This window comes from Quercus lobata, chromosome 8, assembly GCF_001633185.2.
Source record: "Quercus lobata isolate SW786 chromosome 8, ValleyOak3.0 Primary Assembly, whole genome shotgun sequence".
Classification (NCBI taxonomy): Eukaryota; Viridiplantae; Streptophyta; class Magnoliopsida; order Fagales; family Fagaceae; genus Quercus; species Quercus lobata.
Genome location: NC_044911.1, coordinates 35,410,554 through 35,426,946, shown reverse-complemented (window position 1 = coordinate 35,426,946; position 16,393 = coordinate 35,410,554). Strand labels below are relative to the sequence as shown.

At 37.2% G+C, this 16,393-nt stretch overlaps 1 pseudogene across 1 annotated transcript in view; it reads left to right on the top strand.

Moving 5' to 3' along the window:
- The first annotated feature begins 2,207 nt into the window (after positions 1 to 2,207).
- Positions 2,208 to 16,393, top strand: part of LOC115956792 — a 34,675-nt pseudogene continuing 20,489 nt past the window's right edge. The window contains exons 1-4 of the transcript XR_004084309.1: positions 2,208 to 2,242; positions 6,694 to 7,950; positions 8,758 to 9,152; positions 9,250 to 9,394. The product of XR_004084309.1 is annotated as a G-type lectin S-receptor-like serine/threonine-protein kinase At4g03230 (transcript). The remainder of the gene's footprint in view (positions 2,243 to 6,693; positions 7,951 to 8,757; positions 9,153 to 9,249; positions 9,395 to 16,393) is intronic.

Genomic DNA, 16,393 nt, shown 5'->3' with positions numbered 1-16,393 from the left:
AAACAAGATGCAAATTTCAGGTTAATTAGAGGACGCGTAGCCCTAAACTATATTTATCGAATGTGGAAAATGTGAGTGGCTGGTATCATTCTATCATATGGAAGGTCAAAGAAGTAATTACGAAATTATGTACATGCTCATTCTCGGAAGGAGATGAGTGGACGGTAGCAGCCACGACTGCTTTAAAAAATGGGTGTTCATTTGGCCCAATCTACATGACTGTAGGGATAATTTTGCATGTATCATTGGCTCTTTATTGTTACCAGCATAATAGGTGAAGTTAAGAGAAATTCAAATTAAAATTTTAAATTAGAATTCCAATTTTACACTATGTGTCCTAAATTATTTATTCTTAAAGAATGTTATTTCTTAATTTTAGAATCAAATGTGGGACCACATCATAAATATTCCAAGTGAGTTATTAAGTACAAAAACCAAAGAGTCTAGAATAAATAAATTGTAAAAAAAAAATTGCTTTACAATAATTTTAGAAAAAAACATGAACAATTTACATTTTATACCTAATAATATCCTTATAAATTTTTTTAAAGAGTTAACAAAATATAAAAATGACTATCAATAGTATTTTAATTATATTATGCATCTTATTATATATCTTTAAGTGTATCCATATATATGCATGAGATTATAAATTAGTATTATATAAATCAAAATAATACAAGAGTTCACCAGCATAAAATCTAACCATTAAGGATGAAAGATGAACTTTCAATAGTTTAAGGACAATAAAATAAAATAAAATAAAGTTTAGGAATGAAAAACAAACTTTTAATCAAATTTAAAGACCAAAATGATATTTTACTCTTAAAATAATAATAAAAATTTTTATTTTACTATTAAAAATGCCACGTCAGATTATAAAATTAAAAAAATATTTATTAATTTTAACTAAATTAAAAAAAAATTGTTTAAAAAAGAAATTAAATTAATTAAATAAAAAAATAGATCCTCACTATCCGCTCTGTCCTTGTCTTGCTCTTCCCCACCCCCACACCCACACTCACGACGACGATCGCCAATTCTAACTGCCGCAAGCTTCCAATTCCACCTCACCCGACCTGAAAGACCAATGCGGGTTGGGTCGGGTTTATGTGTACGACCTCCCTGCAGTGTTTAACGCAAAGATTCTCGCGAATTGAGACCGGTTAAACTCGTGGACCTCACGCTGCGACGCTCTGGAAAACGGTGGGTTAGGTCTGGTGGCAACCGGGCTGGCCGGGATCGTGCTGGAGAACCTAGCTTCGACGTGGTACTGGACGGACCAGTTTGTTTCAGAAATCATTTTCCACAACCGGCTCTTGAAGCACAAATGCCGGATTATGGAGCCGGAATCGACTATGGCGTTTTAAATTCCATTCTACATTGGACTCACGGTGGGGAAGTATCTGTGGTCGAATTTGAGTGAGAAGGAGTGCGATTGGGTTGGAGGTTGGGTGAAGAGGGAGAGATCGTAGATCTAGGATTGCTTACCCAAACGAAAATCTCTAAAGATCTCTTTCTCAGACCAAAATCTCCCTCTCTCTTTCATCTTTCTAAAGCTTTAAAGCTCTAAAGTCTCTTTCTCAGATCATGGATTTGGAAAAATCTCTAAAGCTCTCTCTCGGACCAATGGTTGTGAAGTGGTGGTCAGTGAGGGTGGATCATTGGATGGGTTTGACGTTGGTGTGGGTTGTAATGGCTTGATGGACTGATTGGTGACAGTGGAGGGGCTGAGGTCGACGGTGGTTTATCTCCAATCTCTTACAGATCAGTGGGTCTCTATTAGATCAATGGGTTTAAAATTTATGGGTTTGTTTACGGGTTTCTCGAATTTGGGTTTGAAATTTATGGGTTTGTTTTTGGGTGTAGTGGGCCTTTTTTACAATGTTGGGCTGGGCTGCCTCTTGCGGTATTAGACCCAAGTGTTCTGAGTAAGGGAGTCGAGATCAGTCCAACTACAACTCACTTTGGTCTAGCTTGTACACAAACTATGTCCCGTTTGCTAGGCTTTGATCACAGGCCCATGGCAAGCAGAGTTGCTATGGGTAAATTATGGCAGACAAATATAATAAAGATAACACAAGAAATAGTAGACAAAATGAATAAAAGGGAGCGACAAGAGGCATCTCGTCGGCCGAAAGTAGAGAAATAAATGATGAATAATAATAATGGGGTTATTGAATTAAAGAGGGAAAAATCAGTCTGCCATGCCAAGTAATGCTGCGGAGTTGAAACTAAGAAGGTAAACCACTTCCTTAATGCGACTAATCTCTCAGGGGAAAGAAATTAATTACTTTGAGGGAATGGGCCTGAATGGTTTATGTTTAATGAGAATCCTCTGTCTTTTTTTTATAGAGAGCAGGGCTTTAGAGGGAGAGAGAAGATCAACCTATTGGTGCATGCCTGCCATTCTATACTCCCTATTTTCTATCCTTCCTAGTTTTTCATTTCTTTCTTTTTTTCTTCCTTTTCTTTCTCAGTGTTTACTCATTTTGTTGCGATTCTCTCCTAGAGGTTGCTATTACAGTGTTTGTGATTGTGATCCTGACCGTGATCCCTTGTTGAACACGGCAAGGCCCTTTTTTATAGTGCTCACTATGACTGGATTTTACTATTTTATCCTTTAACAACCTTTGTTTGGTCTAGGTGTCCTTACCGACCACTTATTGGTTTACCAGTCGCTTAGCCACTACCATTTACCTGTACTGGCCGTGACACTAGACAAAGAAGGCTATTTTGTTTGTTTACCTGCCGTGTTGCAGTGTGAGTGCTCCCTCTCTCTTCCTATCCCTTATGGTATGCACCTAGTGGTCCCAGCTCATCCTTGCTTCCTTTGGGTGGTATGTCATCCCAGCAGGACGTTTCCTCCAAAAGAGCTTGAGCAGAAACCCCAGAATAGGTTTTCCCTTCTCCTCACTGCCAAACCATGCCCTCTTACCTCTAATCCATGACCTCACCACCTCCTGTATTAACTGGGTACAGGCTGGTGATATCTAAGCCTTACGCATGCTTCACTTCCATGTATATCCAAAATCTGCCTACTGCTCACTCGTTCGCCATGGTTTGGAGACTTATCCGCACATCCTGCCGCCTATCCTTGGCTTCTTATGGCGTGAACCATTTTCTGGCTTCTCATTCTTTAAAGCCTGCTCCTTTTGGGGCTGGGCTTTTGCTTGGTCGTGGGCTTTTCCTCCTTCAGTCCACTCTCTTGATCTTTTTTGCAGTCTTTGCATGTCCTGCCGTACTGCTCTGTCATTCCTGTTGTGGCGTTATTTGACCCAAGCCTGTTGGGCCTCTTTGGGCTTGTTGCTTATTCTTCCCTCAATGACTCAGTATAGTCATTTGGGCTTTTTTGGTTACATTGGGCATCCTTGGCCCATTTACTTTCTTTGGGCCCTTTTGGCCCTTTTCCTAGCTTTGCATTCTCATGGGCTTTTACTAACTCCTTTAGGCTTTTCTGGCTCAATTACCTTATCCTTCATTCTTGAGACTCATGGACTTTCCATCAACCCCTTACTTTCCTTACTTTCATTACTCCGGGCCTGTTATGGCCCATTCTTACTTTTCTACATCACATACTGCCCATGAGTTTTCTTCTTCTCTCTTTCCTGGCTCCTTTAGGCCTGTCTACTTCTTCAAGGCCCATTTGTTTATTTCATGGGTCTGCAATCCATTATTCCTGCTGTTTGGGCTTAATGGTTTTTCTATCCACTTAATAACTCTTTTCTGCCCATGTTGTAGGGCTTCTTCTTTCTATTGGGCTTCCGAAAATGATCATCAACACTGGGTTTGATGTTTGTATGGAGGGTTTGATTTTTCATGTGATGTTCTAGGTTTGCTAGAGATTGAGGGGTGGGTTTGGGTTTGTGTTCTTTGTGTTTTGCATCTTTGAAGGTTTTTGTATTTTGTAGATCTGTGCCCTTTGATTTTACGTGTTCCATGTTGGCATGTTCTTGATTTTTTTAATTTCCTCGACAACCAAACATATTATTTGGGGAAGAACATGAACATGTTCTTCATGATGACTGGGAAGAACATAATGTAAAGGATTTTTTTTTTTTTAAATTTAATTAGTTTAATTTCTTTTTTAAAAAATCTGTTTTTAATTTTTTTATTTAGTTAAAATTAATAAATAAATTTTTTTAATTTATAAGTTGACGTGGCATTTTTAATAGTAAAATAAAAAATTTTAATTATTATTTTAATAATTCCGTTTACCACCTAAGCAATTTTTGGTAGTAAGCTAACGGAAAGAACCAAAATAGAACGCGTTAATTAATTTAGGGACTAAAAGTAGTAAAATTAAAATGTAGGGACTAAAATAAAAATAAGCCAAAATATAAGAACTAGAAGTACATTTACGCCTACTAAAAATTAAAAACATTAAAAACGAAACACGATTTAGTGGACTGGCGAAGACCTTTGACCGTTTGACGTATTGCCAGGTGCTTGCTATTAAAGTTAACTTTCTCTTTTTTTATTTTTATTTTTTTTTCTCTAAAGAAAGTAAAAAGGTGCTTTTACTTGCTGTTGCTTTATTATTCCAAGAAACTACCACTAAACTGAAGATTAATGGTATTTATTTTTTTAACAATAGTCGTGACCCCAAAATTATGGACTTCTTCGGGAGATATTACCCTTATTTGGTTTCTAATCCATTGTGCTTAGCTAATTTACTTCAAAGACAACTAACTTCTTGTTTTTTAATCTTGTTTTCTTCTGTATCTGTCAATTCAGGAAGAACAAAAATTGGAAGGATTTATTATTATTTTTTAAACTAAGATCCTTCAACTAAAATTTCAGTTCAATGCTAATTTAGCTTGGCTCTAATTTTTTATGCCTGTTTGTTTGATATCGTGGACCTAGTTCATCAACTACTCAAACTAACATTTTGATTAGCTTCAAGTTGCCTATTTGCTTCAGGATTAATTCCTAATGAGAAATATTATGTAAACTCATTAATCAGATTAAAGTACATCTTTTACTTTTAAATTTTGGAATTATTTTTAGTTTGGTCCTTATAATTTGATTTAGTATCATATTGCCCCGATCGTTCATTTCAATTGATAATCTAGTAATACCAAAAATTATACTAATGTGATTTAATGGATGCCACTTATTTGACACTTAATGGTCAGATTATTATCAAAAATGGATGACAGGGTTAATATGAAAATGAAATCAAATGTGAAGGGCCAACATGAAAAGTTAAAAATATAAAGGACCAAACGGAAAACAACCCCAAATTTTAAGAGCTAAAATTGTACTTTAGTCAATTAATTAACTATTTAACAATTATGCCAAGTTAATTAGCGATTTTAATGATGTTAAGTTAATCACAACCACAACAAGTACCAAATCTAAAGAGTAAACCAAGAGACAATAGTAACTCAAATTTGGTAATGAAGTGAAAAACTATTTGAAAAAACTCCAAAGGAAAAAAAAAACACTCCAAGTGTAACCTAACCCAACTAAGAAAATCTAGTTAAACTCACTTTACTCTAGACACTACCCTGTTGAACTATAATAGTTTCAGAATGTCTGAACTCTTTGTACATGAACCCCTTCAGGAACAACCCATCTATGTTCACTACTAGAATTTTTGATTGACTCCAATGACTCTTCTTGAAGGTTTGAATACTACAGTGATATGTATATTGGGTTGATAAACTTTGTGGTTTTAGTTTTGATTACCAATATGGTAGCAACTTTGTAGTGAATATTGACATTTCGAACTTACAGGTTGAACAAATTAGGTTAAGGTTATCATTGTTTACGGTGCACGACCACAATCTTTCTAAACCTTGTGTGAAGTTAGGTTTATAAAAAGTCTTTTATATGTTATGCAAGTATGGTACGAAAACCAAGGCAACCTGCCTTTAGTTAAAACACATTAGATTTTGTTTTCATGATTTCCGATTGATCAAGTCACAATCAAATAGGATTAGCTATCAAAAATCATCTTTCAATCAATTGAGAAGAGAATGAAAGTCTATCAAAACTTGATGTTTGATCAATCAAGGCAGTTGAAATCCTGATAAAATGTCTCTTTGAGTTGCATCTTCACATTGCGATCTTGATCATTGATCAACATATTACAAACTTGATCATTATTTATTACATTGTCATGGAATTTTTCAATCTAAAACCTAACACCAATTAAAAAGAAAGTAAAAAAAGAAAAAAGAAAAAGATTTATGATCATCAGTTTTCATATTAGTAGATAGTTGCCATTGGCTAATATATCTGCAAAATTGTGCGCTACATGGGATTGTCAAAGTGGAGTGTGGTTATCACATCATCTATCTATTGATATTACACTCTCAATTGATGAATCGAAGTGGGCTACAATTAAGTGTCATGTATGTCAATCACTAAAAAGCAAGGTTTCCTCATTACCATGACAACAATTCATAGAAAAAATCTAACCTGTTTCACCTGTTTCATGCAAACTGAAACTTACATTGTAACTTCCTGACCAAGTCAACTTTAAGCGCGTAGACTATTCAGTGAAAAGGAAACCAGATTTAATAATTATCAGCTAGAAGACTTGGATTTCAGCAGAAGACCTCGTGGCCATCACATAAGTGAACTACGAGTCCACAACAGCGCGCATAACTTTCCACATTCTCTCATAACAGAAACCACAAGCAGCAAAAGCAGAATTACAATGGTCTTTACGTGATCTGCAAGTCACATTTCATTCTGTACCATATACACATTCTTGTTTTTTTTAACTTCAATTTCATTTTGCTCTGCTGGAGATACCACAACATTCAACAATCCAATTAATGACAGCCGGAAAGAATCTCTTGTATCGGCCGAAAAAAGATTCGAGCTTGGTTTTTTCACCCCTAATGGAAGCTCTAAGCATAGAAGATATGTAGGGATATGGTATAAGTCAAGTCCAAGTGTAGTTGTATGGGTTGCTAACCGCGATAATCCACTGTCCAAAACCACTGGGGTTTTTACCATTACAGACGATGGCGACCTACAGGTGCTGGAGGATGCTAAAAAGTTGTGGTCAGCTAATAAAGGTGGATCAACTTCTTTTAATAGGACAGTGAAGCTCTTGGATTCTGGGAACTTAGTTCTTATTGAAGGTCAAGTTGTCTCAGAATCAAAAGCAAATATTCTCTGGCAAAGCTTTGATCTTCCAACTGACACATTTCTTCCTGGAATGAAGATGAGTTCAACGATGCTTCTGACTTCATGGAAAAGTCAAGACCATCCTGCCCCAGGGGACTTCATTTTCCAGAAAGATCAAGACGGAGAAAACCAGTACATTGTCGAGAAAAAAAACTAGCCCATATTGGAAGATTGGAGTATCAGGGAGCCTTTTTTACTCTGATAATAATTTCCTTGCCATATTTTCCTTGCTATCTAATTTCAGTAGGAAAAAAATGCCCACAAAATTAAATCTTACCAAGTCTATTCAAATCCCTGAAAGTTTTCATTATTATAGACTGGTAATGAATTTCACTGGTAGGGTAGAGTTTTATATTTGGGACAATGAGAAAGCCTCATAGTCTTTGATCTGGTGGGAACCAGAAGATAAATGTAGCGTGTTCGATGCTTGTTGGGACTTTGGTATCTGCAATCTTGGGAATGGGCCATTGTGCAAGTGTCTACCTGGGTTTGAGTCTAGGTCAGAAGGCTGCTTTAGAAAATCCCCCATATGCAATAATAATAATAATGTTATGGCTGATCACTTTTTGAGCTTGAAGATGATGAAAGTGGGAACTCAAAGTACCACAAAAGAAAAAGGGAGTGCAGATGAATGCAAAAAGGAATGCCGTAGCGACTGTAACTGCCAGGCTTATTCATATGTCATTACAGAAAGGATACGCCACGGCACATGCTATTTCTGGTCAAATGAAGTTAAAAATATACAGGAGCAGATAGAAGGGGGCATTGACCTCTATGTTCGTGTGAAGCTTTCTGATATAGGTACTTAATTTTGGTTTTTCTTATTGTTTATGGTAGAATCTATATAGCAGATTTCGGGATATTGATGTTGATTGATCAATTCCAAATTCTAATAGGTTAATATTTCCAATACATCAGTCAGTTTCATCTGTTGCATGATTGGCCAAGTGTTGTATCCTGATAGGAGAATTTGATTTGGCACCAAATGAGATTTTTCTACATCCATTGCAATGATTTAAGTCCAATCAATCAAATGCTTCTAATTTCTTCTTGCAGTTTACTATGCAAGGTACAATTTGGCAATAGTTAGTTGATCCTGACGGCCCAAAGTCTGGCCAAGCTTTGTAGAAACTTAATGACATCAACTCATATTGCTCAAAGCTTATAGCCTAAAGCTATATAGTAGGAAATTCAGGAAAGAGCTCACATTGTTGTTTTATCTAGCAATTCTTAATAATTGCATTAACTTATAATTATCCAGCTTGAGCACAAAATGCACCATATATTTAGGTTATTATGAGGCCAGGTCTTGCCTAATCAATAGTACCAATTTAAAATATCCCTTCTTATCCAAATTATAAAAATAAATAAAAAATCACAATATCCTTGGGCTTTGGCTCTGTTGTGAAAGAAGAGGAGTTGAGTCTGGGGTAGGTCTTAGGTTCAAATGATAACAATATTAGTTCTAAAAAAGAGGGGACAAATGGTTATGCTCTGATTGATATTTAATGTGTTTTCAATAACAAAAGTTACTAATAAAAGCAGTGGAGTTTTAGAGGACTGCAGATGATTACATTGCCTGTTGATATTGGGCATTTCTTTTTGCAGAACTGACAAAAAGAGATTGTGAGCCTTGTGGCACTACAATAATTCCCTATCCACTAAGCATCGGACCAGATTGTGGTGATCCTATGTACTCACATTTCAACTGCAACGATACCTCTGGCCAAGTTAGCTTTGGGCCGGCTGGTGGTACATATCCAGTCACAATCATTCACCCTGAAGAACAAACATTTACAATTAGAGTGAATAATTATACAGCTATTGATGTAGTGAGAAAGCTTCTGAAGCTCAATCACTTGATAGATTCAGACCAATTTAGAGAAGATGAGAAAAAAGGCATAGATGTACCATTTTTCAATTTGAAAAGCATAATAGCTGCTACAAATTACTTCTCAGATACAAAAAAGCTTGGACAAGGGGGCTTTGGGCCTGTTTACAAGGTATTAACCTTTTTAGTACTCAATCAATATAGCATTTTGTTTACTAGTTTCTAATTAATGATGGATGGTGCTTATGGTTGTGGGAGTTTTCTCTCAGTGTACATTTCCAGGCGGACAAGAAATTGCTATAAAGAGGCTCTCGAGTGGTTCAGGGCAAGGCTTGGAGGAATTTAAGAATGAGGTTGTTTTAATTGCTAAACTTCAGCATCGGAATCTTGTTTGACTTTTGGGTTATTGCATATGTAAGGTTGAATTTATTCAACCATCTAATTGGCTTTATTCCGTGCCAAATTTGCTTGTAATTCAGCATTTAGTAACCCTGTATTTAGGTGGGTTTGATGTAAGGGTAGTGAGTGAGATAGAGTGAAGATTGCTCAAGAGTGTACAAAAAAACAGAGACTCGCGGCTGGGACTTGCGGATGACTCGCGGCTGCAAGCCGCCAGACACAGCACACGTGCCAAGCATGCTGGAAGATGAACAGTCATGCTAGCTGGAGCACTACAGGACAAAACAGGACAACTGGCCATACGGTTATCTCGCGACTGGATCTCGCGACTTAGTCAAGCCGCGAGGTCAAGCCGCGAGCCACCCCTGTTTTGTAAAACCTGACGTTTCACATTCCTCTTCCACTCCAGTATAAATACCCCTTTTACCCACGATTGAAAGAGAGCTTCCAGAGAGAATTTTGTGAGAGAAACCCTAAAGAAAAACAAGATTGATTCACCCACAATCTATACCTTAGAGTCTCTTCAAATTCCTCAACTCTCTCCCTCTCCATTGTCAAATCCTTGAGAGGCATTATACCAAACCTGGTTCTCACCATCATCATCACTGTGAGACAGCTGCTTGGATTTCTGGGAAGCAGTTAGGAAGGAACCAATCTTCATTGGTTGATGCTACGGTCTAGAAGCGGAATCCGGGAAGCTAGAAAAGAAAAAGGTTCGGCGCAACCTCGTTGGAGCAAGAAGCTTGGAGGGCTTAGGTGCACTGGGTAGATTAGGCTTGGAGGGTCTATTGCTGTCCATGTATCCCAACTGTATTTTCTAGTGGATTGTTTACCGCTTGGAGGGCGGCGGAGAGGTTTTACGCCGAAGGCTTCGGTTTCCTCTTCGATAACACATCGCGTGTTGTCTTTGTGTTTGCATCTTCCTTCCTCTCTATCTTTGCCTTTTTATTATCTGCTGTGGATTTTATTTTGTTTTGGCTTAGATAGTTTTTAACCATTTTCATATTATAGCATATGTTAAGTTTCCGCACACTAGTTGTTTGACATATTGCTTGAATTGGTTAAGTTGTAATTTGGGGGTCTAAACGTTCAAAGGTGTTTATACACGTTTTTGAACTTTCAATTGGTATCAGAGCGGGTACACTGCTATTGGTTTCATTACCATTGTGTGATCCTTGACTCCCTTTTGAGATGGATAGGTCTCAATCCCTAAATGCACTTCCATATTTTGATGGAAGTAATTATGCTTTTTGGAAGGTTCGCATGAGAACTTTTCTGTGTTCTATTGATGAATCTGTTTGGGATGCTGTTGAGATTGGTTGGACCAGACCTGAGGCAGCCAAATCCACTTGGGATAAGGCAGCACTTGCTGCATCTAATGCTAACAGTAAAGCACTCAATGCTATTTTCTGTGGTGTGTCTCCAGATGAATTTCACAGGATTTCTCATATTACCATTGCCAAAGAAGCATGGGAGATTTTGGAAACCACCTACGAAGGCACGAAGAAAGTGAAAGACACCAAGTTACAAATGCTGACCACTCGGTTTGAGGAGCTCAAAATGAGTGAGGATGAGTCTTTTGACTCTTTCTATGGGAAGCTAAATGAGGTGGTTGTCAGCAAGTTCAACTTGGGGGAGAAAACGGAGGACTCAAAGATTGTAAGGAAGATCCTTCGATCATTGCCGGAAAGTTTACGTGCTAAATTGACAGCAATTGAAGAGAGCAAGGACCTTGATGACATCAAAGTACAGGAGCTGGTGGGTTCTCTGCAGACTTATGAGATGTCGCTGCCCAATCAACGGAAGAGTAAATCTCTTGCTCTAAAGACCATTAATGAGAAGGTAGAAGATCAAGACTTATCGGGAGAAGATGTGGTTGACAAAGATGTTGCATACCTTGTCAAAAATTTCAGAAAGTTTTTGAAATTAAAAAATAATGGCAAATTTGATGATAAAAGAAAATTCCAAAGTTCTGGAAGGGAGAAAAGGGATTTCAAAAAGAAAGATGGAAAAGAATCCCAACCCACACAAGGTGTCACTTGTTTCGAATGTAACGGGCATGGACACTTTAAGAAGGAATGTCCGAATTATTTGAAATCGAAAGGTAAATTGTATGCCACAACATTGAGTGACTCAGATTCATCTGACTCAGAATCAGAAGAAAGCTGTGATGGAGAGGGGAACTATTCAGCTTTTATGACTATTGCTCATGTTGAGTCTTCTGATGAGTTGAATCTGCTTGTACAAGACCTTGGAGAACATAGTGATGATGAATCACTAGGAATTGTTGAAGAATCAGATGCTGAAGAAGATGAAAGCACAGCAAATCTTGAAGAGAATTATAACATACTCTTGGAGAAGTCGGGTGAGTACGCAAGGGTGGCCAAGGCTGCTGTGAGAAAAATGAAGAAGGCTGAGGAGGACTACAAAAGTCTCCTAATCCGATATAGGGAGGCCAAATGTGAGATAGAAACATTGAATGGTGAGTTGTCCGAAGCTTACACAAAAGTGAGATTTCTTGAGAATGAGGTTGTGCAAGCAAATGCTAAAATAGAGAGGGTCACCACCAAGAAGTTAGATGATGTTTTCTCATCTCAAAAGAGCTTTTCAGACAAATCCAGATTGGGATACACCGGAGGAAGTAATTCATCTGGAAATGTCACTAAAGAAGTGAAGTTTGTAAAGGCCAAAGATTCAGTTGTAGCTGACCTTACTGGTGAGAAGCTCGAGGTGAAGGAGAAGAAGAATGTGGTGAACCAACGGATGCTGAATCCCCGTAATCAATCTGTGGGCAGGTCTGAATCTCGTGCCAAGTCACGCCCACGACCACAAAGAGGTCCTAGAGCGACTTATGTGTGTCATTATTGCGGACTTCAAGGGTATACTCGACCAAATTGCTAAAAGCTGAGAGCAAAGAATAGTGCAACTCCTCAAAGGTCAGGAGGACCTAGAAATGATAGAAGAATTTGGGCAGGTGATCAATCTAGAGATCAGAATGGTGATCCCGAAATGATGAACGTGATGAAGATGATTGGTGCATTCACCAACTGCTTGGAAAGCTTCTCACGAAGGTTTGAAAGCCCTAACTCCCGTACCCAATCCTATAAGGAAATCACCCCAAACGCAAGTGACGTGTGGGTGAAAAAGGGTACTCATGCATAAGCATTAGAACATGTCCATGCATTAATACTTCCTATGCTTTGTGACAATGTTTGTTTGTTCCACTTGCTGTTTTTTCTATTGGTTGTTTGCTTGTCTTCTTGTGCATATTTTTTATTTTTGTCTTATCAATCTTTTTGCTTCTTGTGTCAAAAATCCAAAAATCACATAAAAATTTAGAAAATCAAAAAGCTTGATTGACTTTGTTGAGTTTTTGTCTCAAAACTTGTTTTGCCTTGTACCTTTATGCTAATGACTTTGTGCATTTTCGAACATTGCTTGTTTTCATGCACTCATATCACTGTGAGAAAAATCTTGAAATCTATGTGATTGTTGTAAATAGATCTTCAAACTTGTCATGAATGATTAGTGAATGGTTTTGTTGATCTTGAGACATGCATAGACTTGTGTCTATATATCTTCCCACTATTTATTTTTGTTTTTGCTAAAAAGAGCTCACCAAATGTAAATCTCCAAATGAAAAGAGATATTGAGCTGCAAAAGCCTGTCGCACATTCTAGTATTTGACTAGGAAAAAGGGTAAGTGACCTTATATTAAAGTGAATGTTTATTCAAAAAGCCAAAGGCTTATTCATTAAAGTGAAATATCAAATATCACTCTCACAATGAGAGGTGATTGACTCAAAAGATCAAATGTTATGATTGAAAGTGGAGTCAAATGTAAAACTCCAAATTATGTCATCAAGTTTTGTGGGAGGTCATATATACATACTTCTATAATTGAGATGGGTCACATGATCTAGTGCTAATTGTGTATGTCTTGGTTGAATTGATCATTGAAGCTTCACATTAGACTAAGGACTATCTCATTGTTGATATCCACACACAACACACAAGTTTATGTTCAATAAATGTCATATTCATTTGTGTGATTGTACCTGATGAAATGTGTTTTCACATGCTCAATCTTTGTTAATTCAAGCACAAAAATATTTTTGAGTGTTTTAGGTGTTTTTGGAAAGTATTTTGTTTAAAAAATCTGAAAATTTCAAAAATCCAGTTTTGCCCTGTTTTAGCGGCTTAGTCGCGGGTATGTCAAGTCGCGAGCCTCAGTCGCATCTTCGCTGGTCATTTTTGGCGACTTGTTCGCGAGTGGAAGGTCCAGTCGCGAGGTTCACTCAGAGATTTTCGCGGCTCAGCTCGCGACTCACTCGCGGGTAGACCTTCCAATCGCGAAAATCGCGTGTTTGGCAGAAACAGGAGCAGTTTTTTAAATCTTTTTCAGTTTTCCCTCGAACTTTTGTGACTGTTCATCTTCTCTCTAAACTTCCTCCTTTCCAAACACTCTGTGAATCCATTTTCAACCCTCATTGGTGCTTCATTTCTTATCCAAATCATCAAGAAAATGTATGGGTTTTGCTTTCTCAATCTCATTTTCCTTTTCCTGGATATTTTTGTTACAGTTTGGATTGATATTGTGTTTGAAATACTTCTCTCTTTGTGTAATGGGTATGGCGTGTCTTGTTTGATATTTGTCTCGCCTGTTTTCTTGTTGAGCGGTCACAATGTGTTTTTCATTGTTCTGATTTTTGCCTATTGCTGAGTCTGATAATCTTTTCTTAAATGGGTTTGGTGTTTATTTGACTTACTCATTTCACTTTCTTGAGTATTGATGTTGGTTTTCGGTATTGGTTTCTGAGTTTTTTATGATAACATAATGTATGTCTCTCAACCATGTGCTCTAGTGTGGATGATTGGTTTCTTCATGTTGAAATATTTTCCCCTTGTTCATATCTCTGGTGGAGTGATTTATGTTATATGCTCTAAATATTCGAATGTTGTATCTGTTTGCATATCATGGTCATGATAACCTGTCTCATTGACAGTTTTGTCAGTTGTTTTGTCTATCTATGTCTTTGTGCACTATCACCATTTTGTGGATTTTATTTTGTTATGGATTAGATAGTTTTTAACCAATTTCATATTATAGCATATGTTAAGTTTCTGCACATTAGTTGTTTGAAATATTGCTTGAATTCGTTAAGTTTTAATTTGGGGGTCTAAACGTTCAAAGGTGTTTTCACACGTTTTTGAACTAGGAAAAAGGGTAAGCGACTTTATATTAAAGAAAATGGTCATTCAAAAAGCAAAAGGCTTGTTCATTAAAGTGAAATGTCAAATATCGCTCTCACAATGAGAGGTGATTGCCTCAAAAGATCAAAAAGATCAAATGTTATGATTAAAAGTGGAGTCAAATGTAAAGCTCCAAGTTAAGTTATCAAGTTTTGTGGGAGGTCATATATACATATTTCTATAATTGAGATGGGTCACATGATCTAGTGCTAATTGTGTATGTCTTGGCTGAATTGATCATTGAAGCTTCACATTAGACTAAGGACTATCTCATTGTTGATATCCACACACAACACACAAGTTTATGTTCAATAAATGCCATATTCATTTGTGTGATTGTACTTGATGAAATGTGTTTTTACATGCTCAATCTTTGTTAATTCAAGCACAAAAAGTTTTTTGAGTGTTTTAGGTGTTTTTTGGAAAGTATTTTGTTTGAAAAATCTGAAAATTTCAAAAATCCAATTTTGCTCTGTTTTGGCGGCTAAGTCGCGGGTATGTCAAGTCGCGAGCCTCAGTCGCGTCTTCGCGGGTCATTCTTGGCAACTTGTTCGCGAGTGGAAGGTCCAGTCGCGAGGGTTACTCAGAGATTTTCATGGCTCAGCTCGCGACTCACTCGCGGGTAGACCTTCCAGTCGCGAAAAACACTTAGAAATTTTTTTTTCAAATTTTTGTCCTTGAGTGTTTTGGCGGCTTGAACTGGCGACTATGTGGCGACTTAATCAAGTCGCGAAAAACGCGTGTTTGGCAGAAATAGGAGCAGTTTTTAAATCTTTTTCAGTTTTCTCTCGAACATTTGTAACTGTTCATCTTCTCTCTAAACTATCTCCTTCCCAAACACTCCGTGAATCCATTTTCAAATCTCATTGGTGCTTCATTTCTTGTCTAAATCATCAAGAAAAGGTATGGGTTTTGATTTCTCAATCTCATTTTACCTATTTCATGGATATTTATTTTACCGTTTGGATTGATATTGTGTTCGAAACATTTCTCTCTTTGTGTGATGGGTATGGCCTGTTATGTTTGCTATTGTTCTCATCTATTTTCATGTTGAGTGGTCACAATGTATTTTTCATTGTTTTGATATTTGCCTATTGTTGAGTCTGAATATCTTTTCTTAAATGGGTTTGGTGTTTATTTGACTTGCTCATTTCACTTGCTTGAGTATTGATGTTGGATTTCGGTATTGGTTACTGAGTTTTTATGATAACATAATGTGGTATTGGATTTCTCTCAACCATGTGCTCTAGTTTGGATGATTTGTTACTTCATGTTGAAATATTTTCCCATGTTCATATCTCTTGTGGAGTGTTTTTATGATATCTGCTCTAAATGTTCGAATGCTGTATCTGTTTGCATATCATGGTCATGATAACCTATCTCATTGACAGTTTTGTTAGTTGTTTTGTCTATCTATGCCTTTGTGCACTATCACCATTTTGCTGCACCTGTCTTTTTGTGCTTCTTTATATTGTTGGAAGTCTGGTTGGGTCTGCACTATCTTCAGTTTGTATTTATGTATTGAAATTTTTTTTGCACTGAATCTTGTTGACATTTATCTTGTGTGGTACTGTTGTTTGGTTCTTTGCTGTGGGCCTGTTCTCTTACAGATGTCTCGTCGATCTTCCAGGGGTAAAGACATTGTTGCTGACGAACCAGCAACACCAGTTGCTAAAAGGACTCGACTATCATCTCAGGCATCTCAAGACCCCAATGAGGATAGGTTCAGACTTCCGCTTAACTCACACGTCTACTCAAACG